The sequence below is a fragment of the Hordeum vulgare genome, chromosome 7H (assembly GCF_904849725.1).
Source record: "Hordeum vulgare subsp. vulgare chromosome 7H, MorexV3_pseudomolecules_assembly, whole genome shotgun sequence".
Taxonomy (NCBI): domain Eukaryota; kingdom Viridiplantae; phylum Streptophyta; class Magnoliopsida; order Poales; family Poaceae; genus Hordeum; species Hordeum vulgare.
The window spans coordinates 625,931,758-625,951,259 of NC_058524.1; the positions used below are offsets into that span (position 1 = coordinate 625,931,758).

The window sequence follows — 19,502 nt, forward strand, 5'->3', positions numbered from 1 at the left end:
GGCGATATAGTTTTGGGTTTCGAATTCATCCGAAAACATGCTCTCTCCGTACGAACGAAAAACAAGACATCTAGGGTTTCCTTGAGCCAGGAGGAGCGCACATAAGATCGTCTGTATATGAAACGGATTACGATACAAGATCTTTCTTTCCATCAACCAATTATGTTTTTGCCCCGACCTGGACGTCGTCGATCAACAAGGGAGTTGCCTCCTCCTGGTAATGTCCAGCTTCCCCATTGCCTCCTCCAACTTTGCTATCGCCGAGATGGACGAGCCAGCGTTCTCCGTGCCAATGCGAGAGGAGGACCGAGCCATCCCTTCCCCGTTGATCGGTCGCGCCCCTTGTCGACATCAGCGACAATCGACGAGTCCCCTCGAAACCCTAATCGCCGCCGGTGGAAGAAAGGCCCCAGACATGTTTGAATATAATTTGAAGTATACTTTTGAACACTATGTGTAACAGCATGTAATTTTGCAATTCGGTTCTTTTTGTACATTATTAGAGTTAGATATTGGGCCAAATTTCTAAGTAAATTAAAGAGGGAAAAGAAAAACTTAACCACACACACACACTTAACCACACGAAACACCTTCTCCCCACACGGCGCCGCGGCTCATCCACGGCGACCAGCGCGGCTCACCGGTGGCTGGTCGCCGTCGACCGCCGCAGCCCCCGCCACCGCGCCCTCCACCCTCGACGCGGCTGGCCCACGAGGACCAGCGCGGCTGCTCCCTCCTCACCGACCACGGCCGCCGCGACGACCAGATGGGAGAAGCTCCATGCCGGCGTGGTGGTGCGCCACCGAGCCACCCCCCACACGCCCTGCACCTTGAATCTAGCCGAGGGAGCTGCGTCTCCAGCCAAGACTACCACTGTAATTTTTTGATGCTCTTCCTCCCAGCACTCAATTTGTGTGCTTCCCTTGATCCTCGACTACCAATTTGACGATTTGCAGGATCGATTCACCTCCGGCGAGAAGGGGAGCGCCACCCACCACGCAGCAGCAGCAGCTCCTTCATCCATGGCGCGGAATTGAATTTCCATTTCTGACTAGGCTTTCCATAAACCACCATTCCCATTGTTTGTTTGGTTCTAGGGATTAGTCGGGCTGAATTTCAATAAGCCATTACTCCAATTTCAAGTGTACCTTTCTCTTACATAGCATTCTTTCTACTGATGGCATGTAACAGGTCACCTAAAATTGGACCCCCAACTTCATCTGGTAGGGTACCTAGGAATTTCTACCCACTAGTCAAGACTACAAGTATCCCGCAAAAAAAAAAAAAGTCAAGACTACAAGTGCAGTAAGTCCAACTTCATCTGCTAGGGTACCTAAGAATTTTCCTCCAGGAGTAAAGACTACAGGTGAAGTAAGAAGTACAAGAAAGTAGGCTCTGCTGCTTGCATTATAAGTACATTTGTTTCTCCTCGAGTTCAATGCATTTTATTTGCTGCAGGGACCATGGTTTGCACAAGCGAGTGGTATTTTGCAAGAGGGCTCAGATGTCGGCTATTATGTTGGGGGAAAGGATTACTTCTTGCCGTTTATTTACACACCTTCTCTTATCGGGCAGTACAAATATTGTTGTTATTAATACTGTTGTCCACTAACATTCTAGAGGTTGCTACATAAAGGAACTTGGAATCAATTATCATTGTTGCAATACAGTGATAAAATTGCTATCACTCCCGTTAGATACATACCAATAAAACAACTCAATCAACTAGTCATCCTGGAACCTTAGTCTATTTCAGTGATACTACTGAACCTAACCAAGAATTTTGTTATGCTGTGCGAACAGGTTAGTCCTTCACTATTATTCAAAGCAAACCGTGAGTTTGTAGTCTTGTTATGTATTCTGTTAGGGCCCTGTTCAAACTATTATTTGCTCTGCTAACACTATTGCAGTTACCACAACATATGCATGCCCAATGACATTCTTTCATGATTTGTCCGTGTTGAGTGATGATGGTGTTTTTTAGCAGCTGCGGAAATCTCATTTTGATAAACTGACAAGTGTGTGTTTCTATTTGTTCAGTTTGGGAGGGAATGTGACATTGGATGCCTGAAGGAACATGGATGTGCTGCGCCGTGTTGCGTGTGGGGTAGGGTAAACTTTTTTCCTTGATCCGTTTCATTTGGCAAAAGAAAACAATAACATTCTGAGCAAACTGCCGGTTAATTGTGTTGTAGATGCAGCAAGATGGTGGTTCGTGTGATCCCTCTTCCGTGTCATGGGCAGCGAAGCCGGCGGGCTACCCTTGGTCGCCATGAGCAGGGATAACCAAGGCTTGGTAAGTCGACAGTACATTTAGAGACTACCAGTACCTATACATCATATGCATTCGAGTTGTTGACTTGCATCGGCAAGACCAGGACCACCCGTCTTGCTCTACAGCTTCGATAGCACGTTTTTCGGGTCGCGCTCTTCCGAGACCACCAAGAACTTTGGTGCGGCAGGCAGACCATCTTCCAGTTTACAAGCGAATGCAGTGTCCCCTGGCTTTGTTCGGTTAGGGAAACAGGGGAAACAGGGGATTTTTGTGCCCGTGAAGGAAACACCAATTGTTCCCCTCCCTCTCGCCCCCTCCCTTCAAATACCCCAACCCCCCCAACCCCTCCCGCCCCAACCACGAAGACGAAGAGCAAATCCACCGGCTTCCATTCCACCAATCTCAATCTCAATCTCAATCTCAATCCCCCTCCCATCCTCTGCAAGAAACTTTCTCCCTCCGCCTGCAAGGTCAGCCTGCCATGGCGTCGACCGCACTCGTTCCTGGGCCGCCAGCGGCCACCCCGCCCGCGTGGACGGACGACGGGTCCCTCCACTTGCTGGAGATCCTACGCCTCCATGTCAGGGGCGTCCCTGACTGGATGCTCCCCCGGTACATCACCGCCGGGGTCGACTTCTACGACCGGGACCCGGAGGAGCTCCTCCGCAACTACCCATCCGCCACCTCGGCCGATGGGAACAAGGCGGTCTACTTCTTCAACCTCGTACGCCCGATTTCCAAGAACGACTCCCGGAGAAGCCGGGTGGCTCCCGGCGGTACCTGGAAGACGAGGAGGGAGGCGGTCGACATATGGGGCGCGTCGGGCATCGCCGGCACCCGCCAGCCCCTCTCCTTCACCATCAAGGGCCCGGAGGGAGGACGCCCGCGCCCGGGCTTCCTCGCGCAGGAGTTTGCGCTCTCCGGCAGCGCTGCCGGTGGCGACCAGCTCGTCCTCACGATGCTCTACCTCACCCCGCCGGGAGAGGAGGCGGTCTCCCAGGCCAAAGAACGCGTCATCGCCAACGCAAGGCGCACCAAGATCGCCGCCTCCTCCTCTCGGGCGCCTCTTCCGCCCCCCGCCGCTGCTGCCTCACCGAAGCCGCCTGCTCCTTGCGCCGCTACCTCACCGGCTCCCTTCAAGGCTTGCGCTCCTCGAGTCACCTCTACACCGGCGCCCCCCAAGATGGCTGCCGCTCCTCGAGACTCCTCGCCGGCGCCCCCCAAGATGGCGTCCCCTGACGACTCCTCGCCGGCGCCCCCCAAGATGGCGTCCCCTGACTACTCCTCGCCGGCGCCCCCCAAGATGGCGTCCCCTGACGACTCCTCGCCGGCGCCGGGAAGACCCACCCCATCCACAAGGTGGTTGCTGTTGGAGGTGGCGGACTCCCCAGCAAATCTAGGTGATGCCTTCTTTGTCCGCGAGATCCACAGGGCGGCAGAGCTTGTAGGCTCCTCACTGCCGTTGAACACGAGGAAGAGTTTACCTTTTGCCTGTCAGAACCTCTTCTTGGTCCAGGAAGGGACCAAGAAGATGTTTTCTTCTTCTCCATAGACACCCGTCATAGACATTGTAGCTGCAGGTATCCTGTTGTCGAGAAAACCGATCTCTTCTGTTAGTTATTGAATACTTTGAGTTCATTTCGATGAAACTAATGCTTGATTTGCCGGATGAACAAATACCTGTTCTTCATATGTGTTCTCAGACATAATTGTTCTTGTTGTTTATACTGTCTGGATGCCCGTCTTGTTCTTGTTCTTGTTCTTTAGGGAGATAAATATATTTGTGTTGCTGCTTTTTACCTTTTTCCTGCTGTAATCAGGAAGTGGTTTCGTAAAATTCTCGGGAATGCTAATTTTCATCCGAATGAAATCTTTTAGCTTTCATCCGTTTCGTGAGCCGTCCGTCCTGTGTCCCAAGATTCATGTTTTTTTCTGTCCTTTCAGTTGATTTGTTGTCATGGGCAGCTACTAATTTCGTACATGCTGGATCGTGTTTCAGTGACTTTAGTGCCCTGGTCGTCTTGGATTCTCTAGTGTTTTTGTTTGTGGCTGTAGGTTATATGCCCCGGATCGTTTGTTGATGTAGGTTTGTATGTAGTGTTATTTGTGATTTTGCTTGTATAGCTAGTCAACAAGCTTAGGTTGTCATACGTAGCGCCTTTTGCTTGCAGATTTCAGCTCTGATCTTTGTGTTTCTGTGAGATAGAATGTCCTTTTCATTTCAGCTATGTGAATGTTTGATTGCTCTACTAGAAATTCCTGTTTTTTTAGTGGATTTAAAGTGTTTTTTTAGTGTTTTACACTGTAATTATCAGTGGATTTACAGTGTGTTTTCTTAGTGTTTTACACTGTAATTATCAGTGGATTTGCAGTGTAATTTCTTAGCGGATTTACACTGTAATTTTAAGTGGATTTGCACTGTATTTCTAGTGATCTCACACTATAATTTTCAGTGGATATACACTGTATTTTTAGTGTATTTATACTGTGATTTGCAGTGGATTTACACTGTAATTCTTAGCGGATTTACTATGATAATTTTCAGTAGATATACACTGTATTTTTAGTGGGTTTATACAGTGATTTGCAGTGGATTTACACTGTAATTCTTAGTGGATTTACTATGTCGGTTTTAGTTGATCTTTCATTGTAATCCTATAAGAATTACACCGTATCTCTTGATTTTTATAGTGTAATTCTTAGTGAAGTTACACTGTAATCCCTAGTGTTTTTGTAGTGACTGTTAGTTATTCTTGGATTTACCTTGTATTTGTACTGCAACTCTTGATTTTTACAGTTTAATTTTTAGTGTATTTACACTGTAATCCTTAGTGTATTTTGGCTAGGGTCTATTAGTGGGGTTTTACCCTTGTAATTTGCATTTGACCAGGGACTATTATGTGGATTATTTTTGTATTATCTTTAGTTGATTTTACAGGATTTACAGTGTAACTCTAAGTGGGTTTAGACTGTAATTTTTCAGTGGATTCTACCCTTAGTGAATTTGACTAGGGACTGTTAGTTGGTTTTTACCCTTGTACTCTGCGGTTGAGTAGGGTCTGTTATGTGGATTTTTAGCACTGAGCATTGTCAGGTAGCCAATCTCTGTCTTCTTTGTAATTTACTTTCATGCATTTGATTGTTTCTTTATTTTATTATTTACCCTGATGTCATTTTGGTTTTGCTGTGTAGGTTGCAATTCTGTAGCTACGAATTCAGAAACTTGCAAGTAGTTTCTCTGTTCTTGTCTCACCTAGACTACTTTTGTTCTAGTATTCTTCCTGGTTCTAGTGTTCTTTTTGTGACACGTAAGTAAAGTTACGGAGCTCAATTTTCGGTCCCTGCATCCAAGTGAGGACTTGGATTGTGTTATATTTTCTTACAGTTTTAATAAGGTTGTCTCATGATTATGCTGTCCATGATCTTGGATTTGGTTTGTGAATCTGTTGTGTTTCTTCAGCTATGTAATTATCCACACACGGTTGTTTTTTTCAGATGTACACAATCATGAGAGATATTTGTTTTACTCATGCTAGATGTGTGGTGAATGCAAACGAAAGGTGTGTTTACCCGGTGAATCCTTTGCTTCTCCAGCCATGATCTTTTTCAAGCTTGTGTCTCAGAACATGGAGGAAACACCATGTTAATTATGTTTGTTTAAATGAGTGGGACAGAAAAAGGGACATACAAGGGACAATGGACGGAGGGCAATTGTCACATTCTAGTTGGCTGAAATATCCGGCTGAAACCCAATTGATTTTCAGCCGGATGTAAATTAGATAGTCCCAAAATTATTGTCTACAGGAGAATATTGCCCATGCTGCTCACGCATTTTAAAGCTTTCCAACAGATTTCATATGTTAGTTTGTATGGAAAATCAGCCACCTATGTTTATATAATTTAAATAGTCAGAAAATTACAAAAGAATTACAGAGCCATAACTGGTTTCTTTTCTTCATCAATGGTACTACCAAGCATATTTCTTTACTGTTTTTTGGGTGTGCATTTTACTACATCAGAAACGGAACTAACTTAATATTTTTTGATCTTGATGCCAATCCGTGACCTAACTTTAGCACCAGCTGATGACCATTTAAATGCTACTGAGAACTACTCCCTCCGTTCCTAAATATTTATCTTTTTAGAGATTCAACTACGGACTACATACGGAGCAAAATAAGTGAACTTATACTCTAAATTATGTCTATATACATCCGTATGTAGTCCGTAGTGAAATATCTAAAAAGATAAATATTTAGGAACGGGGAGAGTAGATTATAATGTTCTAGTTAACCTTTTGTGTAAAGTTTAGTTGCGCTTCATAAGAATATAAGAACATGAACAACAATTGCTTAATCCTTAATTCATTTTGTTTTTTATTCATTCTATCCACTATATGTGTTTAAGATTTTTTTATCAATTCACCATGGTTGATGAATATGTTGGACTGTTGGACTTTCCTTAGCCTCTGTGGGCTTGGCCGTGTCTTCATGCTCATGCAGTCGCAACTCTATCCATAGACTCCCCTGACGTTCGCTAATTATCATGACAGGAAGTGTGAATGCCTCCCCTTCCAGAAAAACATAGGAGCGTGCCAACTTCTAGTGGAAGTCATGCCGGGAAGAGGCGAATTCCATGCCGACCGTGTGTGTATATGTGAAAAGACTGACTGAACTTAAGTACTCAAGTAGAATCCTGGTGGTAACCAGCTCGTTGGTGAACTTTGCAGATCCACGGATGGATGTGACACTGAAGATGATCCCACAGGGACAGGGAAAGAGATGATCACTGAAGATGATGCTGCTACAGGAGAGGAATTCGGAAAATGATCTAACCGTGGCACAAGAGATGATTCTTTGATCATTTCCAGAGAGGTTTCTGAGCTGGAAGGAATTATTTGCATACAAGCATTGTATGGATCTCCTTTTTTATGGGGGTCCTCAACTATTAAGAGAATCTCCTTTTTTTTTAGGAAATAGGAGAATCTCCTCCTTTATTTTATGGATTTTGGTGTAAGCATGCATGAAACACTGGATGCAGGATGGGCCGTGGCGCTAGGTGATTTGTTCCACTGGGCGCAGTATAGTAAGCTATGCCAAAGTGGGCCGGTCCAATAGGGGGTTTTCTCTCTGATTATTTGTTAAAATAAATTGTTGGCAGCTGTTTTCATTATGTTTCAGGATTCGAAATAACCCCCAAAATTATGAAACTTTTTTTGAAGCCTCTATGGAACAAAAATAATCAATATTTTTGACATCATAATTATATCATATTATATTATATCCAGATTATTTATTATTTAAGGTTTGAACTAATAGTGTGTTGTGGGTATCTCCAAAATTAATGTAATAATTTCCGTAGCTTGCTAATGACATTGGAATTTAAATATGTGTTTTCAAGAGATCCCACAAAGTGAAACCCTCCAATTTAAGCCAATCGAAGATGCATGGAATTTATTGAATAATGCATTTTAACCGGAGTTTGAAGATCTAAACATTGAGTCAATTACATCGATTGTTGCTAGAACTTGACGCAAACGGTCGTTTTAGTGCTAGATCTTGTGGCATACATTAAAGTAGTAAAAATAGTTGGCCCGGTTGTGTAAATACAATGCTAATCGCATTTGTATACGCCCCGCAACATTGACCAGGCATGCCAGCGTGATGTAAGGCCCATTGTCAAATAATAATTGAATGGAAAATGGGTGCGCTCAGGTTTTGATCCCACGAGCTCCAGTTAAACTGGTCCGCTGCTAGCCAGTTGACAACGATTATGCTCCCTGACTCTTGAGGATACACAATATTATATTATTTAGTTATAGACACTTAAGTTTAGAATTATTAATTTGAAATAAAGGAAAGCAATTGCGGGGGGCTGAACTCGCCACTCCAACCAAGGTTGTTTCATATCTGCAAAGTTAGTTACTCCAACAAACATTTAAATTATAATTATGAATAACATATATATATATATATATATATATTTAAATATATATTCATTTGAGGAAAATCTGTTTCCATAAATATATTTATATTTATATGAAAATATATAGTAATTTTTTCGAAAAACACACAAACTTTAATAAAAATCACCTGGCAAAAAACCTTTATTAAAAGAACAAAATTCGTTTAAAGAATGGAGACTTTTATATACTACTACATGAATATTTTATTGAAAACATTAAAATATATTTTAACTTATATATATATTTCTATTAGTGACTTTAATTTTTTATTTAACATATGCATACACTTTTAAAATTATAAAAAAAACATAATTTAATATATTTATATGTAATTTGCCGTCTCCATATTACATAGTGAATCGACGTAAATGTAACTATTTGTACTTCCAATGTAATTTATTTATGAGTTGATCGTAAAATTAACTCGGGTGAAGAATAATTTATTCTGCATCCTGGATGATGAATAGACTTTAACCAACTGAGCTATTTCCCCCTTTCGTAACTACTGTCGATTCAACAGTCACCCACTGGTTACCTTTGTAACTATACAAAGTAGCTCTACAACAAAATGTCCTTCGCCTTTAGTATTTTTTTCTTATATATATTATGTTATATACTAAATGTGTGAAAGCAATAGAACTTATTGAAATATAAACAAACCCATCTTTTTGAAAAAGGAAGAGAGGGTGGGCCCCTCCGAGAGAGAACCCCATTCTTTCAAGAAAGTTCTAATTAATTATTTCGAAAAAGAAATAAGTAAAATAGGAGTAAGCGAGTAGGGTCAACAAGATTCTAAACGAATACCACAAGTGATGGAACCGACCATGATGAAGAGACAAGGGGTGAAGTAGATTTTTCTATTATTCCAATTCTTATTTGTTGATTGATTGTCTAATTTATTTAGATCCATATTCATTTTCATTTGCAAATACAAACTCTCTTTCACTTTCTTTTTACTTTTGCGCTAAGGATAAGGGAACTGAGAAAAAAAGAGTTGGCTTGGCTGGTACATCAAGCATATGACATATTGCTTGTTCGGTGTGGTACACATATGTGTCAATGTCAATCAAGTAATAAAATGCATTCCAGTGTATGAGGAAAAGGTGAAGAATTGCAATTTATTGAGCTTGTAAGGCTCGTTGAAGTCCCCAAGAAAGGGTATAAAATAGGACTATAAGTAGGCCGTTTGCTATTGCAATAAGGGCTGCTCGCCTTTCCTTTTGATGGCTTGGCTTCCTATCACTCCTATGTAGTGGTCGGCCTTAAAAGGAGTCTTCCTACCATACTATCATGCATGCCTATGTTATAGTGCGTTAAGTTTCGCCAGAAGCAAGCAAGATGATGAAGCGAAGCTTCGTAGAGAAGGCTCGTTGTGTGCTTGACTTACAAGATCGTGTAGTAAGGCCTCACCCTACTTCAATAAGGGCTTATGCACTCCACTCGTAAACGAGCGTTAGAGCTTTTTGAGCGAGCGAGCAAACCTTCCTGGAGCTTCCCCCTTTCCTCACCTGAGACTTGCATTTCCGTTTCAGCTTCCCCGGTTTAGTTGGTTTGGAGGATTAATTGATTGGATACCCAATCCGCATAATCTTTCAAAGTTACTGCTTATACGATGATAGGCGTAAAGGCATGATTAGTTCCACGAATCTCACTACACTAACCATAGTAAACTCCTCCTCGTTGTACCGAGATGGAGGTAAAATTCGAACGACCAGGTACAACATCACATTTGACACCTGGGGAAGGTACAACCCAACTATGAGTTACAATCATACGTAGATGATACCGGAGTGGCCTATAGTCTCCCCTACCGACGAAGCACGAACTACGTGTTGAAACCGCAGATCCAAATCTTGCATTTCTCCTTTACTTGTCAAGGGCCTCGTATTGTTATTCCCATGATTCATGTGGGCTATCTACTCTTTACTGTAGGGTCCTACTCCCACCTATCCTTAAAAAACGATGTGAGTGGTTCATACCAATCAAATGTACAAGTGACTAACCCTTATCAATCTTTTATATATATGTGTGTGTGTGTGTGTGTGTGTGTAAAACCCGCTATGTGTGGAAAGAATATGCCACTACAGAAACATGGAAGAATTGCAATCTTATATCAAAACACTATGTGTGGAAGATATATATATATATATATATATACTTAATGTTATTTATTTAATTTATATGTATATTATTTTAAATTATAATTCAACTTTTCCATGTAAAATTTTGAAAAAACCTAGCATGTTGAAGAAAAACTAATGGTACGCGCAATGTTTGAATCACTTTGGCTGCATCATTTTTATGATTTTTCCCCAAATTTATGTTGTCCAACTAAGGATATATAGCTTGTGATTCCTTAATGTACATCAATGGCGAATGGGATGGATGGGGTGGCTAGCTTGGCGAGCACGGAATTTGAGGTCGTGAAACCTGAGTGTATCCATTTTTCTACTCAATTAGAATGTGTGCTGATGACAATCAATACCCGCTTCTTAGGGGGTTTCCCGTGAAAAATTAAAATGAGGGGGTTCCTTGTAAAAAATCATGCCACGCGCCTTGTCTTCATTGTTTGGTAACTGACAACGGGCCCTACGCCACGCTGGCATGCCTCAACAACATCATGGGTGTAGACAAATATGATTAACACCGTATTTGCACACTCGAACTCAGTTTTTACACCACTTTAATGTATGTCACAAGTTCTAGCACTAAATCGACCGTTTGCACCAAGTTCCAGCACCATCGGTGTAATTGACTCTAAACCATTCCAACCCATGTAGTATTTTGGGGTGAGTCCATATGAATATAAATATGAAATCAATGACTTGGGGTTGAGAAGGGCATTTTTGGTTTAATGAGCAAGTTTTAGGGTTTTGGCCCTTTTAGGAAAACATGAGGGTTGCAATTATCCTCATTCAAAATTAATTAAACGAAATATGATGGTAATAAGATGCTTATGAGATGACCATGATGCAAAATCAAATTCTAATAAATGTGCTAACCCTAGCTGGTGTGTGGGGTGGGCTGGGGGTGGGGTAGGAACCCCGAAGTGCATTACTCAAAGGTGGCACAAGTGGCAAGTTTACAAGTTTGGATCTCCTATTTTTCGATCACATGGGGCACAAGTGACGAAGTCATGGATTGAAATTAGAACACAATGTTGCTAATAGTTACATCGATGTGGGTTTGTTTCATTATTAACGGCAATAGCATTCTGAGAGTCCTAGATCTTTTAGAGGATGTTGATGTGCAGGGCATTGTCGAGATCATTCAAAGAGTTGACATATTAATTGAACTTGATCAATGGAGTTGGACGCATTAAGTCCAATGCATAGTTCAAAAAACATGAAAGGACAGGTGGTCGATCAAAAAAAAAATTAGAACCGATGGCCTCGACGTTTTTAAGCTAATAAGACCGTTCTGCAATCGAACCAGAGAAAACCGGTCGAACCGGCTGGTTTTCTAGAAAACCGATGAAAACCAGGCCATTGAACTAGGAGAAACCAGTAAAATGTTTTAATAGAAATTGGGAGAACCGGGTTTCGATCGATCCCAAGCCGTATGATCTGTACATAGGGCATACACACGGCCCAATAACCAACTCGGTTGTGCTACTTTGTTGTTCATTGCATGGAAATAATTTTATTTCATCATTGTTTCATACTATATTAGCACATATATAACTCAACATATATGATTTTATGGTAAAAACCGGACAATCAAACCGATGAACCGGCGGTCTGACCGATGAAAATCTGAACCGAGAGCCTCACCGGTTCGATTACCGGTCCGGTGTTTTAAACTATGGCCCTCAAAGTTAGGGTTTAGGGTTTAGGAAAGGTGCCGTCGGGAGTGATGGTCTTGCGGAGTTTAGGCATATTGAACTTCATCAATGCACTTGGGCGCATGAAGTGCGTCCGAACCGACGAGCAAACTGATACAGCACCGCGTCTGACTGCGTGTTCCGAACGTATGCGGGCGGTTTGAGTGTCCACATTGCCCTGAGGGGGTTGTACTCTTCCATTTTGTATTACTTTGATAAAAACACATTAAGTTTTACTAAAAAATTTCTATTTGATTCTTTGAAAAAAATACCTCTTCATTTTATTCGGTGTGATTTTGAAAAAGCACAATCGATTCTTTTTTTTACACTATTTTTGCAGAGCTCACTGATAGCTGGCTTAACACGTTTTGACGTCAAAACCGATAGGTATGGCCTACTTTCAGGTGCTTACGTGGCAAAGAAGACGCCAATTACATACATATTCAATTTTCTTTTGCAGTAAGATCCTTCCAAAAAACGCCGGTAGGTCCCTTGGCTTATGTCACTGAATCATTAAACCCTCAGAACATAGCTTTGTTTGTGTTTGAAAAAGAATATATGGCTCTTCTTCTAGCAGTTGAGCAATGGAGGCCTTATTTACAAATTAAGAAAATTGTTATTAGGACAGATAAAAAAAATTAGTGCGTTGGCAAGACCAGGGATTGCATACTGTGTGGCAGGACCGGGCCAGCAAAATCCGGGCCCTGTGCGACAATAAAAACTTAGGGCCCTGTCTCGCTAAAAAAAATAAACTGACAAAAAATTATAATGTACTAGAAAAATATATTAACTAACGAGATATTCTAATGTTTGGCAATTACACGAACCGTATACTATGATCTTTAACCGAGAAAGAATGAACCGATCTCTAACGATTCCTGCCACAAGTTAACTAGATAACTAAAAACAATTTTGCTAAAGCACATACAGATGTTTCATAAGTTTTGCACATCTAAGTCTTACTTCCTCCATTTCTAAATGTAGGTCCTTTTAAATATTTCACTAGGGACTACATACGAAGCAAAATAATTAAATATAAGTATTTTTATATACATCCTTATGTAGTCCGTTAGTGAAATTTTTAAAAAACTTATATTTAGGAACTGAGGAATATGCCATTGATTTTACGTGGATATTTGTGTGTGTATTTTTCTTAAAAAAATTATGCTTTTAGATGTGCGATAATTATAACATATTTAAATGTACCCTAGACAGACCCACAATTGGAATTTAGGAGTAGGAGTAGCAGCCGAAGCTAATCAGAAAGGCTGAAAGGAGGACCTCTTGATTCTCTGTCGAAACATGCACGCACGAAATCACTAGTTTTTTTTTAGACGAAGCGGTCTCAGCGACTCTAGTTCCAGATGTTTCTTGCTATCGATCCACTGGATCCCGTCGATCGAGCCTGGACTCACGCGGTCGCACCAACGGCCCAGCACCATGCACGGCCCAGCTTACAGGAGTCACAGGCCTATATACAGAAATTTCGGACCCCTAAAATTTATGGGCCCTGTGTGGGCCGCACAGTTTGAACAACTATGGGCCCGGCCCTGCTGTGTGGCAACAGAAAGCTCTCTAAAATGACGGGGCTGGACTATCAGATCACTTATAAGAAGGGAAGTGATGATAGCAGTTGATACCTTATCCATCTATACCTAATAATAAAGCGGCTATTGCTTTCGTCGGAAAACCCACCGCGGCATTTTTATTAAAAAAAACTGTAATTTTTGTTATTCAACCCGCGCTACATCATTTATCTGCAACGCAAAAGAAAAAAACGATTCGCTATAAAAATTATACTCATACGCATCGCCTCCTCCCGTCGTTCCTGAGCCACCCTCGCCTGTGCCCAGGCCGCCGCCACACCATTCGCCGCCACGGCCGACCTCAACCGCCACCGCTGCCGATCTCAACCCACCCGCCTCCGCGGCCGTACCTCTCCCCGCTCACTGCCCTATTGCGGCGCTCGAGCGCATCGCGTCGATCCTGGTCCACCCTGGCCTATGCCCAGACCGCTGCCACACCACCCGCCGCCGCCGCCGACCTCAACCACCACTGTTGTCAATCTCAACCCACCCGCCTCCGTGGCCGTACCTCTGCCCGCTTGCTGCCCCCGTTTCGGCGCTCGAGCACATCTTTTGGATCAAATCAACACGACAGCTACAGTGACTGGGGATGATGCGTCTGCTCGATGCAGAACGGCGGCGGCGCGCGAATAAGGCGCGGCGGAGCGAAGTACTTGCAGGTGGAGGCGGGCCTCCATGGCTCACATGGGGCACTCCGAGGTTATGGCGCGGCAACGTCGACTCCTTATGGCCAGATAGAGGCGCCTAACCCTTGCTCCCCTCATCATATCCCCTCATCCGGCAGGAATTCATCATCTGATGAGATCCCCTCCCCATGCCTCAAACCGTATGCCAAGCACCGACAAGAAATTTTGTTTTGTGGGGATTTGTTTGCTGATGAATGAATGTATTGAATGTAAGATTGTATTGTTGTAGAGACAGAGAATGGAACACCACCTTCAGTTTTTCATCTGATCCTACATTCTCTACCCCATGAGTGAAATAAGATAACAGTCCATTTATCAATTCACGTAGCCTCTTTGTTTTGCTTTGCTTGTCCCGCTCAATTTCGCATCATGGTGGAATTAACAATGGACGGGTTGATTTCTCAACAAAATAGGATAGGACTGACTACATCAGTTAGTTAGCTTATTACTCCCTCCGTTCCTAAATATAAGTATTTTAAGATATTTCACTAGGAGTCTACATACGAAGCAAAATGAGTGAATCTACACTCTAAAGTATGTCTATATACATCCGTATGTAGTCCACTAATGAAACCTCTTTAAAGACTTATATTTAGGAATGGAGGAAGTATTTTAATAAATCAAAATAATTATAAAAATATTAAAAGCGTGTGATATTTTTTCTCTCGTTGCAACGCACGGGCCCTTTTGCTAGTAATACCTATTTCTTGACTAGTTTTTCATATGTCAAGTTTGCAACCTACCCGGTTAGAGGAGATTGTGGCAAGTTATACTCATGATGATGAATCTCGGTACAGCCAACTGATAAACCTAATTATATAGTATCAACTCCTTAATGGAGCGATTAGATACAAAAATTGTATTTGGATTGGCAAGCATACTGAACTAGAGTACATATCAAAATCTTCTCTGCCTTCATGACAGTCCATTGGGGGGACATCCTGGATTTCCTGTTACATACAAGATAAAAATTTTTACGGGAAAAGGCAGGAGTTCTGCCATTGCATTATAGGTAGGAAAGAGTTACAGAGAGAGGCGAACCGCAAGATACATTCAGTCCTTCACGTTTTTCAGTTTGTTTTTCCGAATCGGACTTCTCCTCCTTTCCATTACTTTCATAACAGAAATACATAGATTTTTTCAGAACAAGATGAAAGACTAGGGAAAAAGGAAGAACGTGTCCGAGGCAATATCAGGAAACCCACTGTCTATGCCTGTCATCAGGAACACCAGACCATGGGGGCGCTTTGTCAAGCCAATTCATGAGATCCGTCAGGTGTTACCTTCTTGGCTTCTTCCTTCTCTCATTTGCAAGCTCCTATCAAAATCCTTCAGAAAAGTGTATGCCAATCTGTCCATCACACTATTGCGCAAGAATTGATTGCCTGGAGCGATTCTTCACGGGCTGATGCGACCTGGGAAGATTTGGGGTCACTGAAGCAATAATTTCCCCGGGCTCCGGCTTGGGGTCAAGCCTCGTCTCAACGAGGGCGCATGTGAGCATACCCAGTGTATCTGTTCCTGAACCTGACTCAATCGAGGTGAATCACCCGAATACACTGCTTCTATTCCAGCCGTTGTCGACAACTCGTGTACTGTCGAAGAGGAGGAAGGCCGGCCCAAGTCTACTCGGTTGAAGAAGCCACCGCACTGGCTGACTAGCCCAAGTTGGGCCCACTAGTTTGATTCTTGTACTTGTAGCCGTTGAGCTGCTCGTGTCGAAATCATTAATTAAGGAATACTCTTTTTAAAGCTCACTCCCAACTTTGTTACGGCAAGTGGCGCATTGTATGTGTGTAACTTGTCGTAACCTCATATTTTTTTTATTTTTCTCGCAGATCCGTATTTTTTAAAATGTTTTATCTTTTAAACCGTGTGTTCAAATCTTAAAATGTTTTCACCGTTGAATTTCTCGCGTCAAGATCTTTAAAACTAAAACTAGATCCCATGTTGATATGTTTTAACAAACCTTTTTTTTAATAAAAAAATTTGAACAAAAAAAAACGTGCCTCTCGTGGAAGAAAAAAAACTGATTTTTTGTTTTCGATAGGCACAACCGTGCCTCTCACGGAAGCAAAATCGTATCTCTTAAAAAAATTTAGAAAACATGTTTTATTTTTATTTTCGAGAGCATGTCCGTGCCTCTCACGAAAGCAAAACCGTGCCTTTTCGAAAGAACAAAAAATAGAAAACATGTTTTTTGGGTTTCCAATCATGCCTTCCACGGAAGGAAAACCATGCCACTCACGGAAGAAAAAGCAGATTTTCTTTTGTTTTCAAGATGCATGGACGTGCCTCTCGCAAAAGAAAATCCGTGTCTCGCATGAAGAAAAACCCATGCTTTTCATGAAAACAAAAGAAATTACGTTTTTCGCAGAAAGATTTCTTTTGTTGAAAAATTTTATCCAAAAGCAAAGAAAGACCAGCGAAAAACCGAAACACTGAAACAATCTGGAAAAAAATGCACCTAAAAAATCAAAAACCCGTGCAAAAAATAAAATCCAAAGGCAATGCCAAGAGCACGACATGTTACTGCGGCTGATAACATGTCAAGTGATGACACGTGAGAATGATAGTTAGGAGGATCTCGAAAATAAAATAAAAAAATTATTGCTTCCACAAGAAGCATAAATTTCTTTTCGTGGAGGCACAGATTTGCATGTGGAGGCACAGATTTGCATGAGAAGCACGGAGTTGCTTCTTGTGGAGATACATAGATTTGCTTCCGTGAGAAGCATAACAGTGCATCTCCGAAAGGAAAAAAAGATTTGTTTTGCTTCCATGCGATGCACATATTTGTTTCTTGTGGAGACAAAAATAAAATGTGCTTCCGCGGAAGGAAAATAACATGATTGTTTTGGCTTCCACTAGAAGCACATATTTACTAACCTTTTCTTACTTGAGGCTCTGGGTTTTTCTTCCTATTTTTTCGTGGTTTTTCATTAAAAAAGTTCATTGACACCTATAACATGGGATCTATTTTCAAAGATCTGGACGCGAGAAACCCAAAGATGAAAACGGTTTGTGATTTGGATGCACGATTCAAGAGATAAAACATTTTGAAGAAACAAATCTATGAAAAAAGGAAAACTTACAGGTTGCGACAAGTGGCGCTAATGTAGTGTGTCACTTGTGAGCGCTTGAGAATGTGGGAGTCATATTTGCAAGTGGTACCCCTTAATTACTGATTTCACGCAAATAAATTGACACTTCGGCAAAACATAAGCAACTCACGGGGCATGTCACTCACACAAATTCCTTCATATCACAAACACACATATTTCCATTATTGAAATGCACAACTCTTTACTCACCTGTATATATCCCGAGAGATATTGTACACGGCTAAATAAACAGTTAGATCTATTTGTTGTGAGGAGAGATGACTCTAGCTAACTAGTGAAGAGGGAGAGAGATGACCTAGCTAGCTAGATCTGTATGTATGAAAGGAGGGAGAGCCAAATAAATGTGGAAGGTAGAGTTAGAAGAGGCCATTTATGGAGGATAATTAGTGTGGAGGGGGCCTTAATGGGGAGAGGAGAGGTAGAAAGAAGAGAGAAGAAGGGCAACAATGATGGAGAAGCAACTTAGAGAGAGGAGAGGAGAAAAGAGGGGAGAGGGCAAAGGGGGGAGGAAGGGGGGGAGGGGTGTGTGTGTGTGTGGATGAAAGTTGCCCACAGCCACACGTAGCAGTAGCGCTTTCTAGAAAGCAACGCTACTGCTAAGTGGGGTCCAATAGCAGTAGCGCTGCTTCCAGACGAGCGCTACTGCTATTAAACTTAACAGTAGTGCTTTTTAGATGCACGCGCTGCTACTACTGCTACCGTCGGTGGCCTTCTCGGGCCGGGTTTAGCAGTAACGCTTTTTGCATATCAAGCGCCACTTCTAAGGCCATTATTAATAGCGCGTGATAGAGCCAGCGCTACTGCTAAATAGCAACAACGGGTGATATTTTCCAGCGCTACTACTAGGCTCCTACCTATAAGGTTTTTCCTACTAGTGACGTTATTGAGAACACTCTCGGTGCGACCGAGTTGCTCATTTCAGTGAAACCGAATTGAGTGGCCAAGTCTTTGTTAATGGGAGTGTGTGTCTCGGTGCCTCCAAAATTCTAACTCGGTGGAACCAAAACCCACCTAGCAGAATGTGAAATTTAAAACTTTGAGTTCAATTTTTTTTAAAAATCTACGTTTTGTGATGCTCACCCATTCCTACTCTTCTATAACTATTCAGAGGGTCAGCTTGTCATCTTGTTAGCTTGTCAGCATGTCAGGGTCAGAAGATAGCCATAATGCCTACAAAGAGTAGAGCATGGAAGTGGACTCGGACACTAGTCCTGAGAAGACATATTCTGATCCAGGCACTCCCGGCTCTCATGATATGCCTAAGGAAGCTATCAGGTCCAGGAAGAAGATGAACTCAGATGAAGAAGATGCTGATTTCATTCCTGAGGAAGGCTCCTCTCACAAGTAGAAGGAGAGAGGAACGCTCAGAATGGTTCCAAAGTCTGTTGCAGCAAAGAAAGGGTTGACTCAATCTTCTGAGCAACCTATTGGGACTAGAAGGGCAAAGACTCTAGACAAGAATCCAGAACAAAAGAGAGCCAGGAAGAGAGTTGTACAAGTTGTTGGAAGGCCAACATCAATGTATGAAGATCCAGCAGAAGTTGCTGAAGGAGAAGAGAAAGAGGTACCTGCTAATGCACCTCCTTCCAAGAAGAAGAAGCTAATGGGAGATGCAATGCCGAGCAAGCATGCAATTAAGGCTAAGACTACTGCTCCCAAGTCTAAAAATCTTGTAGTTCCTAAGCTCAAGAGGACTACAACAGATATCCCTGCGGCATAGAAGAACAAGGGATGTGCATCCAAAGATGTTGCTGCAGAAGAATAAGAAGATCATGTTGTTTTGAGGAAGCTGAGACCTCACCTGCCAGAGCATAATGATGCTCATCCTATTGCAGATGACATGAAGAAGAGGAGATATCAAGGGCTGAGAGTGTAGAGAGCAGTAGATCCCTATGCTGCCAGGAGGAGGACAATTGTTGATGCTCGCTTTCACACCAAGGAGCAACATGATTTTTATGAGGCTGTGCTATTGGGCAAGAGTCCACCTGTGAGCGACATGAGATATGTAGACTGGGACTACATCAAGGAACATGGGGACTACT

At 42.3% G+C, this 19,502-nt stretch overlaps 1 long non-coding RNA gene across 8 annotated transcripts; it reads left to right on the forward strand.

Moving 5' to 3' along the window:
• The first annotated feature begins 667 nt into the window (after positions 1-667).
• Positions 668-7,447, forward strand: LOC123409933. 8 transcript variants are annotated; one of them, XR_006612937.1, is made up of 7 exons: positions 668-875; positions 957-1,388; positions 1,459-2,107; positions 2,196-2,296; positions 5,771-5,835; positions 6,828-6,921; positions 7,005-7,447. It is a non-coding gene; the product is annotated as an uncharacterized LOC123409933 (long non-coding RNA). The 8 variants fall into 8 exon arrangements; XR_006612944.1 differs by having other exon boundaries at positions 957-1,371; XR_006612940.1 differs by having other exon boundaries at positions 669-875; positions 5,812-5,835.
• The last annotated feature ends 12,055 nt before the right edge of the window (positions 7,448-19,502 follow it).